This window comes from Ptychodera flava, chromosome 7 (assembly GCF_041260155.1).
Source record: "Ptychodera flava strain L36383 chromosome 7, AS_Pfla_20210202, whole genome shotgun sequence".
NCBI classification, from domain to species: Eukaryota; Metazoa; Hemichordata; class Enteropneusta; family Ptychoderidae; genus Ptychodera; species Ptychodera flava.
The window spans coordinates 10,282,631-10,297,525 of NC_091934.1; positions in this window are offsets into that span (position 1 = coordinate 10,282,631).

The window sequence follows — 14,895 nt, forward strand, 5'->3', positions numbered from 1 at the left end:
TCATCGGAACTGGGCTCAGATGTCGTAGGGGACCAGTATGATTAATCAAGGTGGATTAGCGATTGATGAAACTAACACTAACACCATTTTCGTAATAATACGCACAGTAAAACTTTAACGTTACAGCTATGTTGACATAAGGCACCTATACGTCATGCATGAAATACTTTTTAAAAATAGAAAGTCCTATGGGTGAAGTACATGTGTCCGACGACACCTTTCCTTTCAGCTGTAATTGAATATTATATTTTTGTTATGTTCTAAAAAACTTTTCTTACCTGTGAAATCAGAATTATAGACTGATTTAGTCCGAAATAAAGTAAAATAAATACAAATTGTGGCATGAAAGCGGTATTACTATCCTCGAGTGAAACGTCTGTTATCAGCAAATCGACAGTAATATGAACTATTGGCCGAGATATGGGGAAATATCGCGATCATTCCTCGGGACGTATTTTCCCCGTTTGCATTTGATAGAGGAGGGGTTAGGGTATAACTGCAACACATTGTACAAGCAAGAAAATAATCGATTTTTCCAACAGACTATCAGCCCTTCTCCATATTCTGGTAGGTCGATCAAGAGAGTCAGCAAACCCAAAATCAACAAAATAGTGTGAATTTGAAGTACACAAAGTTTATTATATTACAAAAGCTGATAAATACAGTCACTGTCTAAAATCAGGCATTGTGGTGGTATTTCTCTTTTTGACATTATTTGTGCTGGTTTTCCTTCAGCGTTTAGTTTATATCCTAAATTGACAACGACTTATCAGGACAAGTACAGGGAGATGCTCATTCAAAGATTAAGCTTACCTGTCCAAAGAGAATGATCGTGTGGTACGGTTGAAGGGACAGCGCCATCAACCGTGACAACCTGGTTGAAATCAGGCACGATACTTCTCCTGAGATATCATTTGTTAAAAGCCGACTACTGAGGTAAAAATTGACAACTGCGTTTGCGCGACAACAGAAATAAAAGACATATTCTTCGATGTTGATCTTCACAACGGTGAGCACTGGAAGACGGGAGGAAGAATTTACGTGACGTGTCGCCATGGAAACCAATAGGACAGATATTCTCTTCGATTGAAAGTATCTACTTGTCCATTCTCTATTTGAAAGTGCCAAGTTTCTTCATGAAGGTGAGTGAGTACTAGGTTATGGATTAAGTAATGTGCTAAGTACTGATCAGTAATTTTGTGCACCGAACTTTTTTTTTCATTCGAAACACGTTAATTTTATGTCTAATAATGATATTGTGAAAACCTATCACACAGAACAAAGTAGGTGGTTTTGGAACGACATTGTGAACAATTTTACGTTATTTTCATAGAATTCATTTGGCAATGAAACTAGTGGCAACATTTAGAAGACGGACTTCGCATTCTGAGATGACAACTGGTACTTCATTGTTCAATTGCAGGTTTCTGGTCTTGAACGGAAACGTCTTTCTTTTTTCTTGGTACTGGTAAATGATTGATTCAAACTAGTAGTAGGAATGTTTGATTTGTTTAGTTTACGGAATACATCGAATTCGCGCCGACGTTGTGTACGTGTCAGAAATCAAGAATCGAACATTTGTTTTGTGACGTTATATGTGCATACGCCAAACATGTTGTGTACAACATAGTTCAAGTTCTAGCTCGGCAGACGTCGAAAAGCTGTTTACGTTAAGGTCAGCTGGTTTATTTTTTAAATGTTTTTTAAATCTTTTTTTTTGTAATTTATTCATTTATTTATTTTTTACAAGATATATGTTTTCCTTTTCATTTGATCTCTTTTATAATCTGATGAAGTATAAGTATAGTTGTTTCCATCTGTTGTTGAAAGGTATTATAGCAGTTATTGTTTTTAAGCACCGTGCTTTATAAATGGAATACATACCAATATAGATAATCTGAGTTGAACATTCCAAAAATCAAATATTTCATATTAAAGAGTCAACGTCAAAATGCTTATGAGCAGTCAAATTTGTTTCCAAAAGTGCTAAACTTTTTTAGAATAAAAGAAAATATTATTTGATCATCTGTAACATTATAAACACTGTATATAACTTTGAAGAGCGTAGCTTCTTGACATAATTCGGCAAAAGGTAAGATGTCATGTGTATATTCAAAAAAATGAAATTCAAAATGTGAGGGAGATTTGTAGCACCTTGTTTCCTAGATATAGTTCCATTTTACACTATTCAGATTAGATTTCTTGGTTCACATTGTCTCAACTTAGGATTTCATTACTTTGTGTACAATCTTATCGACATGAAAGGACCTCGTTGCAAATATTGTAAATGTTTTCATTAAGTTTGAAATTACGATAGAGATTGGTGTTTCCGTGAAAAAAACTTACTCCATGGACTTAGTATCCCGTTTTTAAACAGAAAATGTTCGTTTACAAAATCGGTTTTACACCCAACGCGTTTTGGTACTTCCTCAATATCTAATTGATTTCCTGTAATTGCATTACATTTAATCCACTCCGGAAAAAGAGTGTACAAGTTTTATACTAAATGAATTGATTGGACCAAAGTACTTGCTGTAGCGATGCCTCGGCTGGCTATTCTATGTTTGAACACAGAGTAGCAGAGTGGCAACGCTTGCATGCCTTTTGTTCCATGGTCGTCTAGGTAGACTATTGGCTTTTCATATTAAAATGAGCTTCAAAGGTGTTAAACTTTTTGGAGGCTTTGTTTGAGGTTGATAATTACACGAGATTATGCGAAAAATACGACGAGATGGCATCGTACTGCCAGTCGCGTAGCAACCAGAGTTACTTTGTGAGCTCTCAGGCCAGAAACACTGCTTCACGCCAATCAAAACATAACACGCCAGCAGTTTCATAAACATGTCCTTCCTTGACGCACGTGTAAAAGACGGTATAACTGACCGTAAACCATTGAGTAAAACCAGACAATATCGATAAAAGACTTTCAAATTTGGTTCAAACACACTCATTATATATTCATAAAAATATGAGAGGAATTTTTAAAACGGTAAAACTCACTTTCCTGAAGCTCAAAACACTCCCGTTTTCGGCAGCACGTCAATTCCGCTCGGACCACACGACAACAACAACACAAACTTTGCCGAACATACTTTCGCTTAACAATTGGCGAAAATCCGAAAATTACCGAAAGATGCATGGTCTGCACTCTTCGGAAAAGAGAGGCGAGAGCAACCTGGGGCGAGGCGAACATGGATGGGTTACGTAACCGCTTCACGCCTTAAACAATACCCGTTGCCACTCTGTCCATGTTCCTCTGTGGTTTGAAGGATTCACGCAAAGAAATGATCATTTCCTTATAAAAATGAGGTAAAACGCCAGTATTGGGGAGTCTGTTGATTTTGTGAAATCACTGTAAAACCGAACAACATCCAAGTTATATTCGCACAGGTAAAAATTTGGAATCAAAATCCAACTTGTTTGCAAACTATACTATGAACACCATGTCCTCAAGAAAACGTTTTGCCCATGACGCTTTGAGCGCCCTCTTAAGGTAATATGCACCATGAAAGTGAAAGACTTAACTTTTGCTCTAACTTTCCTCAAGGAATCTTTCAATCATTCTCTTTCAAAATCAAGAATAAAAATAGAGGGTCACCGTGCAAATTTTGGTACTAGAGAAACAAATAACCCAAGATTTACCGATATTAGAAATTCAAAATGGCCGCCATCTCTGTGTTAACTCTATGGCGAAAAATGAAAATTTTTGAATTTCAAAAAACTAAGCCGGTAAAAAGTTTTCTTTCACCAAGGGCTTTAAAATGAACCCCCACATGTGGTATATCAGAAGAGAACTGTAAAAGTTTGAGTCTGAATGTCTGTGCCCGAGGTGCGTTTTACCTTAATGGTAGTCTACTATAGCAGTATTTCGTCAAATTTTATGAATTTTTGAGCCCAATAAAGATTCAAACAATAAAGGTCAGCTTGCTCTAACTGAGATTGTGAAAAGTCGAGCGCAGCATGAGGATAGATAAGCTTTGAAACACCAAAAGTCTTCAACAAAATTATTTTCCCATACAGTGTGAAGTTATGTATACCACAAATTTTAAGGCCAAGTGATGCTTTTCGCAGTAACTCTTCCTATACCAGATTTTTCACGGGGAAATATTTTAGTGAAAGTACATGCAAAGTAACTTGAAAGTTACATGTACATCAGGTCAGTTTATGTCTGCTATAATATCAGTTTTATGTTTCCATTTCTCAATCTTTTTGCATTTCAAAATAGCTTTAAATTACAACGTGCTTGGGTGATCAAAAAAACCTTTCTGGCGATAGAAAATAACGCCAGCTGCATTCATTACAAACGTTCTCCTTTGATAGATTTTGCAACAATTTAACCCAATACGATGTCGACTGTTATCACTTACAGAACACGTATAATGTATTAAACACCAATCGTTGTACCGACCCATAAAAGAATGTTCAAGCAGTAAGTGTACGGGTGAATTTTTCAGTGGGAACGCAGCAACACTGGCGATGTTGACTGCGGCACTGGGTTAAATTCTTGCAAAATCTATCGAATCAGAACGTTTGTAATGAATGCATGTGACGTCATTTTGTGCCAGAAACGATTTTCTTATCGCTCAAGCACGTTGTAATTCCAAGCTATTATGAAATTTACTGTAATTGCATTCTCGCAACTGCACCAATTTTTTTAACAATTTCGATTGCTTTGTAAACGCTGTTTTCGTCGGCTAAAAATAATGACGTGTCATCTGCGACCTGCGAAAATTTCACTTGTTTCATTATTTTTTTATTTCTATACCCACGACATTCTGGTTACTTCTTATAGCAATCGCTAGGATTTCGACAACGAACAGAAAGAGTCAAGCTGACAAAGGACATCCCCGTCGCATGAGATTCTTCTGGTTAGGGAAAATTTGTCAGGCACGAAATTATTGTCTATATCAGCAGAGTTAATTTGATTGGCTTTGGTCCGAGCACGGATTCGGGCGCCGCTTGCCTGGTCTTAACTTGTGTATAATTTTAAAAAATTCTATCGTTCAATGTATCATCGATAAGTTTGTCTAATCTTGCAAGTTCTTCATCGAGAGAGGCGTATTTTTCCTTTAATTTTTAGGTCTATTTTGCGTAAATTCAATTGGAATCTACTTCACTCTCATTTTAAACATCTCGTTTTAACCCCGTGGATAAGTCGGAAAATGCAGCTGCGACATTTTGAAGACCTCTTTAACTCTTCTAACATCATCTCATCTTTTAAAACAGAAGTATTCAAACTCCAAATTCAGTTTCCCCTATCTTGATTATTCAGCTTTAAGTGCACGGCACGATGATCTGTCAGGATTGCATGTATACAATGTGATCTTCGGGATGTTTTACCGTGAACAAGTAGTCTAAGCGCGTCAGAACTAGTGGTGTTCTCCGACCGAAGGTAAAAGCTGCCGCATACAGATTTTTGAGACGTCAGCTTTTGTTGATATTATACATTCGACAAATAGAGTTCAGCATTTACTAGACTTATATGAAGTTCGAATGGGACTGCCTCAACGTTTGTCCATTTTGCTGTCAGCTAGGCAGTTAAAGTCACCGCCAATGATAAGGTTTGACAATGCAATGTATCAAGCCAATCAGTAACGTTACTCAGAAAGGATAAACGCTCTTTGATTGAGCTAGGTGTCTAGACCTCGAAGGGTGAGTGGTTATTTAGCTCCATAAATCTTTCATTCACGCCCTGAACTTCTAACACTTCAACTTCTAGACCTCACTTAAAAATTACTGACCATACGCGACTTTTGGATGAAGTACGTTCATGCACACACTTTCCACCTCTTTGGTTATCATTGGTTATCATTTGATACATGGATTTTCTGAAGTAAAGCAGTATCCATACCAAGCTTAACAATTCTAAATCGGTGTTATTAACATTATAATGGGAACAATATTGAGTTTGGTTAATTTAACGAGCTGTGTCGTACGCGGACGATATCTGCCCATCAGTCTAAATGCCTATCTGCCAGTCTCTTTTTTGGTTTTATCAATCTACATTTGTAAGTCTGCTATATAATTCTGTAACAATGCCTTTATAATACAAATGAAAGCATATAATCACCAGCCTTTTAGCGATCTACTGTATGGAATTCCGTTTTTCTTGAAATTTCGAACAAAGCCCCATTTCGTTAGTACGGTCATCGGCAATATCACCTGACATGATAAACGTGTCATTAAGCAAATTTCATTTATTCAGCCTGTACACATATATATATATATATATATATATATATATATATATATATATATATATATATATATATATATATATATATATATATATATATATATATATATATATATATATATATATGTACTAGATAACAAAAGCAAAGCAACGGAATTCGAATATAAGAAGCATTCGAATATGATGATCGCTACAGAGGTCACATGTAGCATAAAACTCTGAGAGAGTGTTTTGAAAGCCATATCGGGATCTGTATGGCTTAACTTTTGGGATGTTTAGACTGTTTATGCTTATCGCTTTGTTGCTCTCTTCCCTTTGTTGATGGAACCAATCTGTGAGGGTTAGTGTCACATCCATGAACCTTATGACGTTCAGCTTTCCATTTATATTGATTGTTTTGTTTTAAGTTGAAGTCAATCTTGTATTTTGTTTACTTTATTACCTGTAATATTCCTGCAAACAGCAATGGCTGTCATCCAGTGTAAGCCGATTTGATCTTATCATATTTCGGAGAGGGTGCCGAGGATGTTTAATCTTCTGAACTGTACAGACATAAGAATGGTAGGATCCATTGACTCAAATGAAAGCAAACTAATGAACTGAGTTCAAGATCTTACTCAAACTTTGCTGAAATGCGTGCAGCTTGGAATCACAAATGTTATTACAATTTCAATTGGTATTCTGCTCCTCTGCTCTTTTTTCTTTTAGCATCCATTGAAAATTAGAAATTCTATTAGCTTATTCTTAAAGCACGATGGAAACGTTTTCCAGGAAATTATAAATTAATTACTACAATTTTTTTTTTCAAATCAAACATCTTGGGGTGGCATCGTCTAGCAGTAATGTGTTTTTCTCTTCCATCGACTTGACAAGAGTTTTGCATAATATAAACAAAAGAGGCACCATGATATGGACCAGTGTTTAGGCTACCGGATTCACTATCGGGGGATTGGGAGTTCGAGACCTGGTATGTCCAGAGTAACGGACTCACTGTCAAAGGACTATGAGTCCGAGACTCTAGCACTGTGTTGTGCCATTTAGCAAGACATTTTACTCCTCATTTGGGAAGTGGGTTATGGGTACCTCATCCTGTCATTTGGTTATGGGTAACTCATCCTGTCATTGGGTTATGGGTACCTCACCCTGCCACTGGGTTATGGGTACCTCATCCTTTCATTGGGTTATGGGTACCTCATCCTGTCATTGGGTTATGGGTACCTCATCCTGTCATTGGGTTATGGGTACCTCATCCTGTCATTGGGTTATGGGTACCTCACCCTGCAACTGGGTTATGGGTACCTCATCCTTTCATTGGGTTATGGGTACCTCACCCTGTCATTGGGTTATAGGTACCTCATCCTGTCATTGGGTTATGGGTACCTCATCCTGTCATTTGGTTATTATTATTATTATTATTATTATTATTATTATTATTATTATTATTATTATTATTGTTGTTGTTGTTTATTTCAGATATAATTTTCCATATACAAAATAGATAAATAAAAAGTAAATGACAGAAAAGGTGTTAAAAAATCCAATTACACCAGTTTTTCCATAATTTACTGTATGTGAAAATGGAAAAATTCAGAACTGCTGAAATAAGGGGGTTATCAGAGATATGCAGTCTACTGAGAAAACCCACTGACTTTTTTCATAACAGTTCGTCAAATGTTAAAAGCGATAAGTTAACAAACAAAAGGCTGTTGCTTTGCACATGATTCTATGTGATACCCAAAGTTATGGGCACCTCATCCTGTCATTGGATTTACCTGTTGGATGTGTAATAAAAAGAGAAAATAAAAAAACATCACGCTTTAAAAAACCACGCCGATTTAAAAAACCACGATACAACGACCATCTAACGCGGACAAGATGCCTATATATGTTGAATTGTAAAACATATCACATTCCGTCATCTACACAATGTCATTATATGAGAACAGTAGAAGACTTTTTCCTTTCCGCTAAATGGTATCATAAAGTCGGTCACCTTCAGTTTTAACATGACACGGACCTCTTCAACGATACTTTGGAACCTTCACTGATGCATGGTGTCCGGAAACTCATCTTTCTACATCTGTGATAAAGAATGGACATCAGGCGTTACCGAGAATATGTTATGATTGAAGAAGACAATTATTTATGAAATGTTCATAAATTTGTTTCCAACATGGCCGCCAATCCCTTTGTAAAAACTACGTTATAGCTAAACATTGTTTCTATACCTTATTCAAATTTAGTACATTAAAGTTTAAAAGCGACGAATTTCACGATTTTTTAGAGTCAATGTGCATTTCCCCCGGGGTAAATTTTTTGATCCTTTCTTAATTTAAGACTTACACATTTGGATGACTCGTGCCTGCATTTTGTTGAAAGACATGTCACTGGTGAACAGCTATACCAATGTTGAAAAATTAGACATGAATCTTCCTCTAGGCATCACATTATAGCAACAACGGCGCTCATCTCTGATCTAATTAATAAATATCAAAACGATTTTTTTCACATAAGGATAAGTCCCATGCGTCATAATATTCAATTCGGTCCATGAAAATATTACGCAAAAAAGGAATTTTATACCGTTGAAGAATAACCGAGCTACATTTGCATAGTGTCATCCCCAAGCTCTTTCAGTAAAGATAATCTACTGTCTGGCCGGAGTATGACGCCAGCTACAGGGCCCAGAAGGCATAATGTGTGATTAGATGGCGGCAAAGAATTGAAGTGCCCCTCGAGGATATCATTTTGTCTCTTTCATGTCAAAAATACACTCAATACAGCCTCAAGAGAATTATATCATATTGTTTTGCTAAAATCGAAATTAAAGAAATGACACGGAAAATCTGTTACATACGATGGCCGAGAGAGTTCTTCCAATGCAAAATTCAAAATGCAAAATGCAAAATGCAAAATTCAAAATGCAAAATTCAAAATGCAAAATGCAAAATGCAAAATTCAAAATGCAAAATTCAAAATTCAAAATGCAAAATGCAAAATGCAAAATTCAAAATGCAAAATGCAAAATGCATAATTCAAAATTCAATACTTGAAAACGAGGCTTGACAGGCGCCATCGTGATCGAATATTCATGATGGCTAGATTTTCATAACTATTTTGAGTTCTTCATCAAAGATTGCTTTCTCACTTTGTTTGTGATCGGGGCCGTGACTCGTGAAAGGTATTAATCTGGCGACCACATAATTAATCCATGGCATTTTTATGCCAACCATATTTCAATGTGGAAATCACAGAAAGACCCGATAAATTATTTTGTTACGGATTTCAGACCTAAGGAAATGACGTTTTTAAGCAATTTTACATAAATCGGTGCAAATTTGTGAATGAATTCGAAAATTAAATTGCGCTAGGTGCGCGATACGGCCAGGCATTTTTCTAGTTTGAAATGAGAAAAACATTTGTGAGGAATCGGCTTTAAATTGATGTTTACTAGTGTTGACTACCAATATTGCGCATGAAGTAGTAGCTCTTGTGCGACGTGTTCTGTCTTATGCGAGCAACAAAATCGAACATTGCTATTTGATACACAGCCCCTTATTTCGGATACGCGATTTTCGATATTGGTTTTGACCCGACCATGTTTACATTTTTAGCGATGATCCCGTCTCACTCAGACTATAATACATTTTAGATAAAACATCCGCTGGCGCCTATACTGTTGACGGTTCCTTTAACAGCTGACGCCTAAAAAAGGCGCTTCTTCCTGCCATGGTGATACTTTCTGATAAAACGGTAGTGTCTATGCTGAGACGCTGTTTACTCGGCCTGAGGCTGATCTGAAAGTCTGGCACAAGAACAGCTAAGGATGTAGAACAGCTGTCAGTCGATGATAGTTACATAAAGGCACTTCTTGATCCCGGGAAAAGTGACAAAGAAAGAAGAAAAGACATTAAGCCTTAGAGAACAGCAAATCAATTACGTGTTTATCAACCCCAATCAATTAATTATTTTATTCTGAATAAGGAAGGCATCTAGCCGAAAAGTAGGTATCCTGAAACTTTGTCCATTCTGTCACACGCAACTCCATAGCAGCTCTATCGGGATGGGATGGGGCATGGTGACCGTGTATCGTCTCTATTTCGGAAACAAAGTAGAGTAACTCGTTTGTAATTAAATACGCCTGACTGAAAAGTTTATTTAATGTACAGCTTATTATTTTAGCATAACCGTCCGATTTGTGACGTCAGCATTAGAAATAAAAAATTGACAAATGAAACTCCCGGTTCTACAACAAATGGCGGTATTCGATTTATTCCAAGCATATTGTAAAGCGATGGTCTTTGTATCTTCTCACTTATTTCATGCGAACAATGCATAGGTGCTGGATTTCAAACCAATATGCGTTTAGTTCTCCAATATCATCATCAAATATAAGCTGGCAGCGTAATGCACGGCGTTACATGTAAAATGCGATGTTTTATATGCCAACTCTAAAACGACAATCACAGAAAGAAATATGACGATATTATTGCTTCTTCGATTTCGACATTAAAATTCGGTTGGCCTGAAATCGAAATAACATTGGCTTCTCAACACAGCTGTCATGTGTACTATCAGCAATATTATTGTTGGGCATAAATTCTAGTCCTCACTTTGATTAATTTTTTCAGCATAGCAATGGACATTAGTCATAAACAGGCTATGTTGAAATTCTTAATGCTGGGCATGTGTTCATACTCTAGGGTCAGAATGGGAATGTTGTGTTGATACTCAGAACAAAAGGACTGAAACAGTCGGAGTTACTGTGCCTTTAATTCAATAGTATTACCTGTTAGCCTAAGGAATGTATATAAGGTATGTAAAGCCTCGTTTCCAAGTATTGAATTTTGCATTTTGCATTTTGCATTTTGCATTTTGAATTTTGCATTTTGCATTTTGAATTTTGCATTTTGCATTTTGCATTTTGCATTTTGCATTTTGCATTTTGAATTTTGCATTTTGCATTTTGCATTTTGAATTTTGCATTTTGTATTTTGCATTTTGCATTTTGAATTTTGCATTTTGCATTTTGAATTTTGCATTTTGCATTTTGCATTTTGAATTTTGCATTTTGCATTTTGCATTTTGAATTTTGCATTTTGCATTTTGCATTTTGCAGTGCAAAATTCAAAACTCATTACTTGGAAACGATGACTTATGTACTTAATACATACCTTAGGCTTATATGTAATACAATTGAATTAAAGGCCCAGTAACTCCGACTGCTTTTAGTAGTTTTGTTCTGTGTATCAACAAAACATTCACATTCTGACCCTATAGTATGAACACATGTCCAGCATTAAGTGTATTGTGCAAAGGCGCTTTGTGCTGTAATAGGGTATAAACATAGTCTATTTGAACTTTTGTGGTCTATACTGAGACCAAAAGAAATACGGTATTCGACTAGGCATGGCGTGTAAACATCCTCTTCATTACATGTTATAAACAAATAAAAAAGATATCGAGCTGAACTATTTCGTATTCTTTGGTTTTTGGAAAAGAGATGCAAATTGAATGTGCTGTTAAATTTATTTTCGAACTCTAGGCATTATTATTTTTCATGAATTTTGCTGCATTCATCATTAGAGTTGACGTTCAATTGTCGACCACTCACGATTTAGCAGAAATTAGAAGAATGCAGGCAGTGTAAATTACTTACTATATAACATTACTTGTTTAAAGCTCCCTAAGCAGAATCTTTTGGCTGTTTTTTCAGAAATTTTGTTTTGTGGTTTCCACTTCACTTTCTGCATTGAATCCCTAAACTGCCATTTAATGCCAAGTATTTAGCATATCAACATAACCTATATGAGTGTAATCTCCATTGATATTGTTGAAAATTGTATTCAAGTCCGGATTAGAATTCATTTGTAAACGATAAATAATGATCACTACACACATACAAGCTGTATTGACAAAAAGGATACTCGAAATTTCAGCATGATAAAGGATTGGGGACAGATACGGTAGTTGATATACTGAAGCAGAGTACTGAAAAAAGTGCCACAAGTTACAGCTTATGTCCTTTTAATAACGAGCTCTATGAAACCTTAGTTCCCTGAATATTAGGTTTACATATTCAATATTAGGTCAACATGGTCAAATGTAAAAATACCACTATTTTTCTGTTATGCCTACGATGGCTTGTCGTATCCCTATCACTTGTATTCCGAAAAGACCGTAATATTGACTAAAAGGAAGTATTTTACCCTGTATTGGCAACCAATAAAAACTGTCCGTTTGTTGTCATATCATCAGAAAATCAACCATGCCGCTGTAATTATATGGTCGCCAGATTGATACTTTTCACGGCCCAGATCACAAACAAATGCTTTAGATCGAAACTATGAAATGAGAAAGCAATCTTTGATGAAGAACTCAAAATAGTTATGAAATCTAGCCATCATAAATATCCGACCAAGATGGCGTCTGTCAAGCCTCGTTTCCAAGTATTGAATTTTGAATTTAGCATTTTGAATTTTGCATTTTGCATTTTGCATTTTGAATTTTGCATTTTGAATTTTGCATTTTGCATTTTGAATTTTGCATTTTGCATTTTGCATTTTGCATTTTGAATTTTGCATTTCGCATTTAACATTTTGAATTTTGCATTTTGCATTTTGCATTTTGAATTTTGCATTTTGCATTGGAAGAACTCTCTCGGCCATCGTAGTTACAAGTATTTTTCTTTTTATAGATCTGTTTATTTCGAAACAATTCCTGCACCAAGTTCTCATATGAAGTTGTTTTCATCAGTTATCTTTCGAGCATTTAACTTACAAATAGCTTGTCTTTTGATACACTTAGCTTGGTCAAAGGAATCATCACTCAGGGCACAATTGTAAAATTTTGTAGTTTATGATATCATTTAGGTTTATAGTTATTTGTTTCACATCGTCATTGTAGTAGTGTTTTGTAGTATTTTGAGAACAACAATAAGTTTTTGAGAAGTGTACTTGGTTGTCTGTCCCGTACACAAAAACGTTTTGCCTATTTTAACATCTTCAATTGCATAACTTGGTGTTTCACCCATCGAAGGATATGTTTCATGATATAAAAGGTTTGGTGAAATAGCAAATGAGGCATACCATACAATTTGGTGAATTGTTGAAGAAGAAATCGACTCATTTATTGAACCAGCAAATGATCTCAGCATCCGTCCTCGTGCCGTTAAAATGCAAATAAGGTACAGCATTTTGTGCGCGTTCAACACTGAAATTGCAAATATTTTACAAGAGACAATATCCGGCGGTCATGACAAATATTCTGTTCAGCAGTTGGAGAACAAAAAGTCAATGATAAAATGGAGCCATTCCATCATATTTGAAATCACATTTTTTCAATGTAAGAGAAGTGGGACATTTCAAAATTGCCTGACTGGACACAGTTTAAAGCAATGCTTTCCATAATTATTTTCAAAAGAAGCCATTCAGCCAGGCTGGCGGGCTGAGCAAAACGTTTCAGAAATATAGGTTTCAAAAGAAAGCCTTCTATGTAAACATTAAAGCGAGTAAGTCAGCTTGTCAGACTCCAGAGAACGTGTCTTGAGAATGTCTTGCTTTATCTAGATGTTTTCATTTTCTTGTTTACAAAGACAAAGTAATACGCGATTGGAACTAATTTAGGATAATTGGATAGAAAGTAATGTCGATTTAATCTACAAATATTGCCTCATCTACTTTTCCTCTTAAATAACACGCTTGTTTTTATGAGTAATTTTTAAAATTGCAACATTCAGCTATAGGGCACCTGAAATGTGAAGATCAAATTATCCCTACTTAGTTCCAATCGTGTTGAAGTAGTAAATGCGATCACCAACCTGTTGATCTGAATTAATGTTGTGTAAAATCTAATAAAATTTAATAACGTTTTTCCCTGATATTCGTATCAAATGGTCAGACCATTTTATGTTCATGTGGAAAATCTACAGGAAAAGAGTTAGGGATGTGTTCATGAAACATATCGAAAGTATGTAATAAAGCTGTGCTGTGTAGTCTACAAACTTCATTAACATGTGTCTAGCGTTCCAATACGATCCAAATTTGAATGGCTGCGAGTAAGTGATCCCTGTCGTGTTCCAGACTTGAACACATTCTCCTTATCCTAGATTTTCAATTTGCACTTTAAAATAGAATGCACCGCGGAGACAGGTATTCTGACTTTCAAATTTTTATAGTACCTTTTGGTCTCTCACTTGTGGGGCTCATTTTGAAGCTAATGGTCTTATTTTTGTAAAAACTGAATATTTTATGTTTGCACTCAGAGTTAACATAGAGACTGCGGCTATTTTGAATTTCAATTTTAGGTAAATGTAGAGTAATTTGTTTCTGTACAATCAAATTTTTCTCTGTGACCCTGACTTTCATTATAAATTTCGACAAGGAACAGCTTGAAGCTCCCTTAGGTTTGAGGGAAAGCTTAAGTCTTTAAATTTCTAAGTGCATACTACCTTAAGAAAATATCTTAGGGACCAATGACAACTCCTCTCCAAACTCACCAAATTGAAATATGTAGATTATGTAAGAGCAGTTATTTGTATTTGCCATTGCTTATTATTGTCGACAACAAGTCTAAATGCACTACAATTCTTAACCTCCAATTTCCAAATTCAGAACTACAACGGTTTATGATTTACTGTATGTACATCCTATTCAAAATTAGATTATTCTCCTCAAATACTCTCAATTTTTATCTCTACA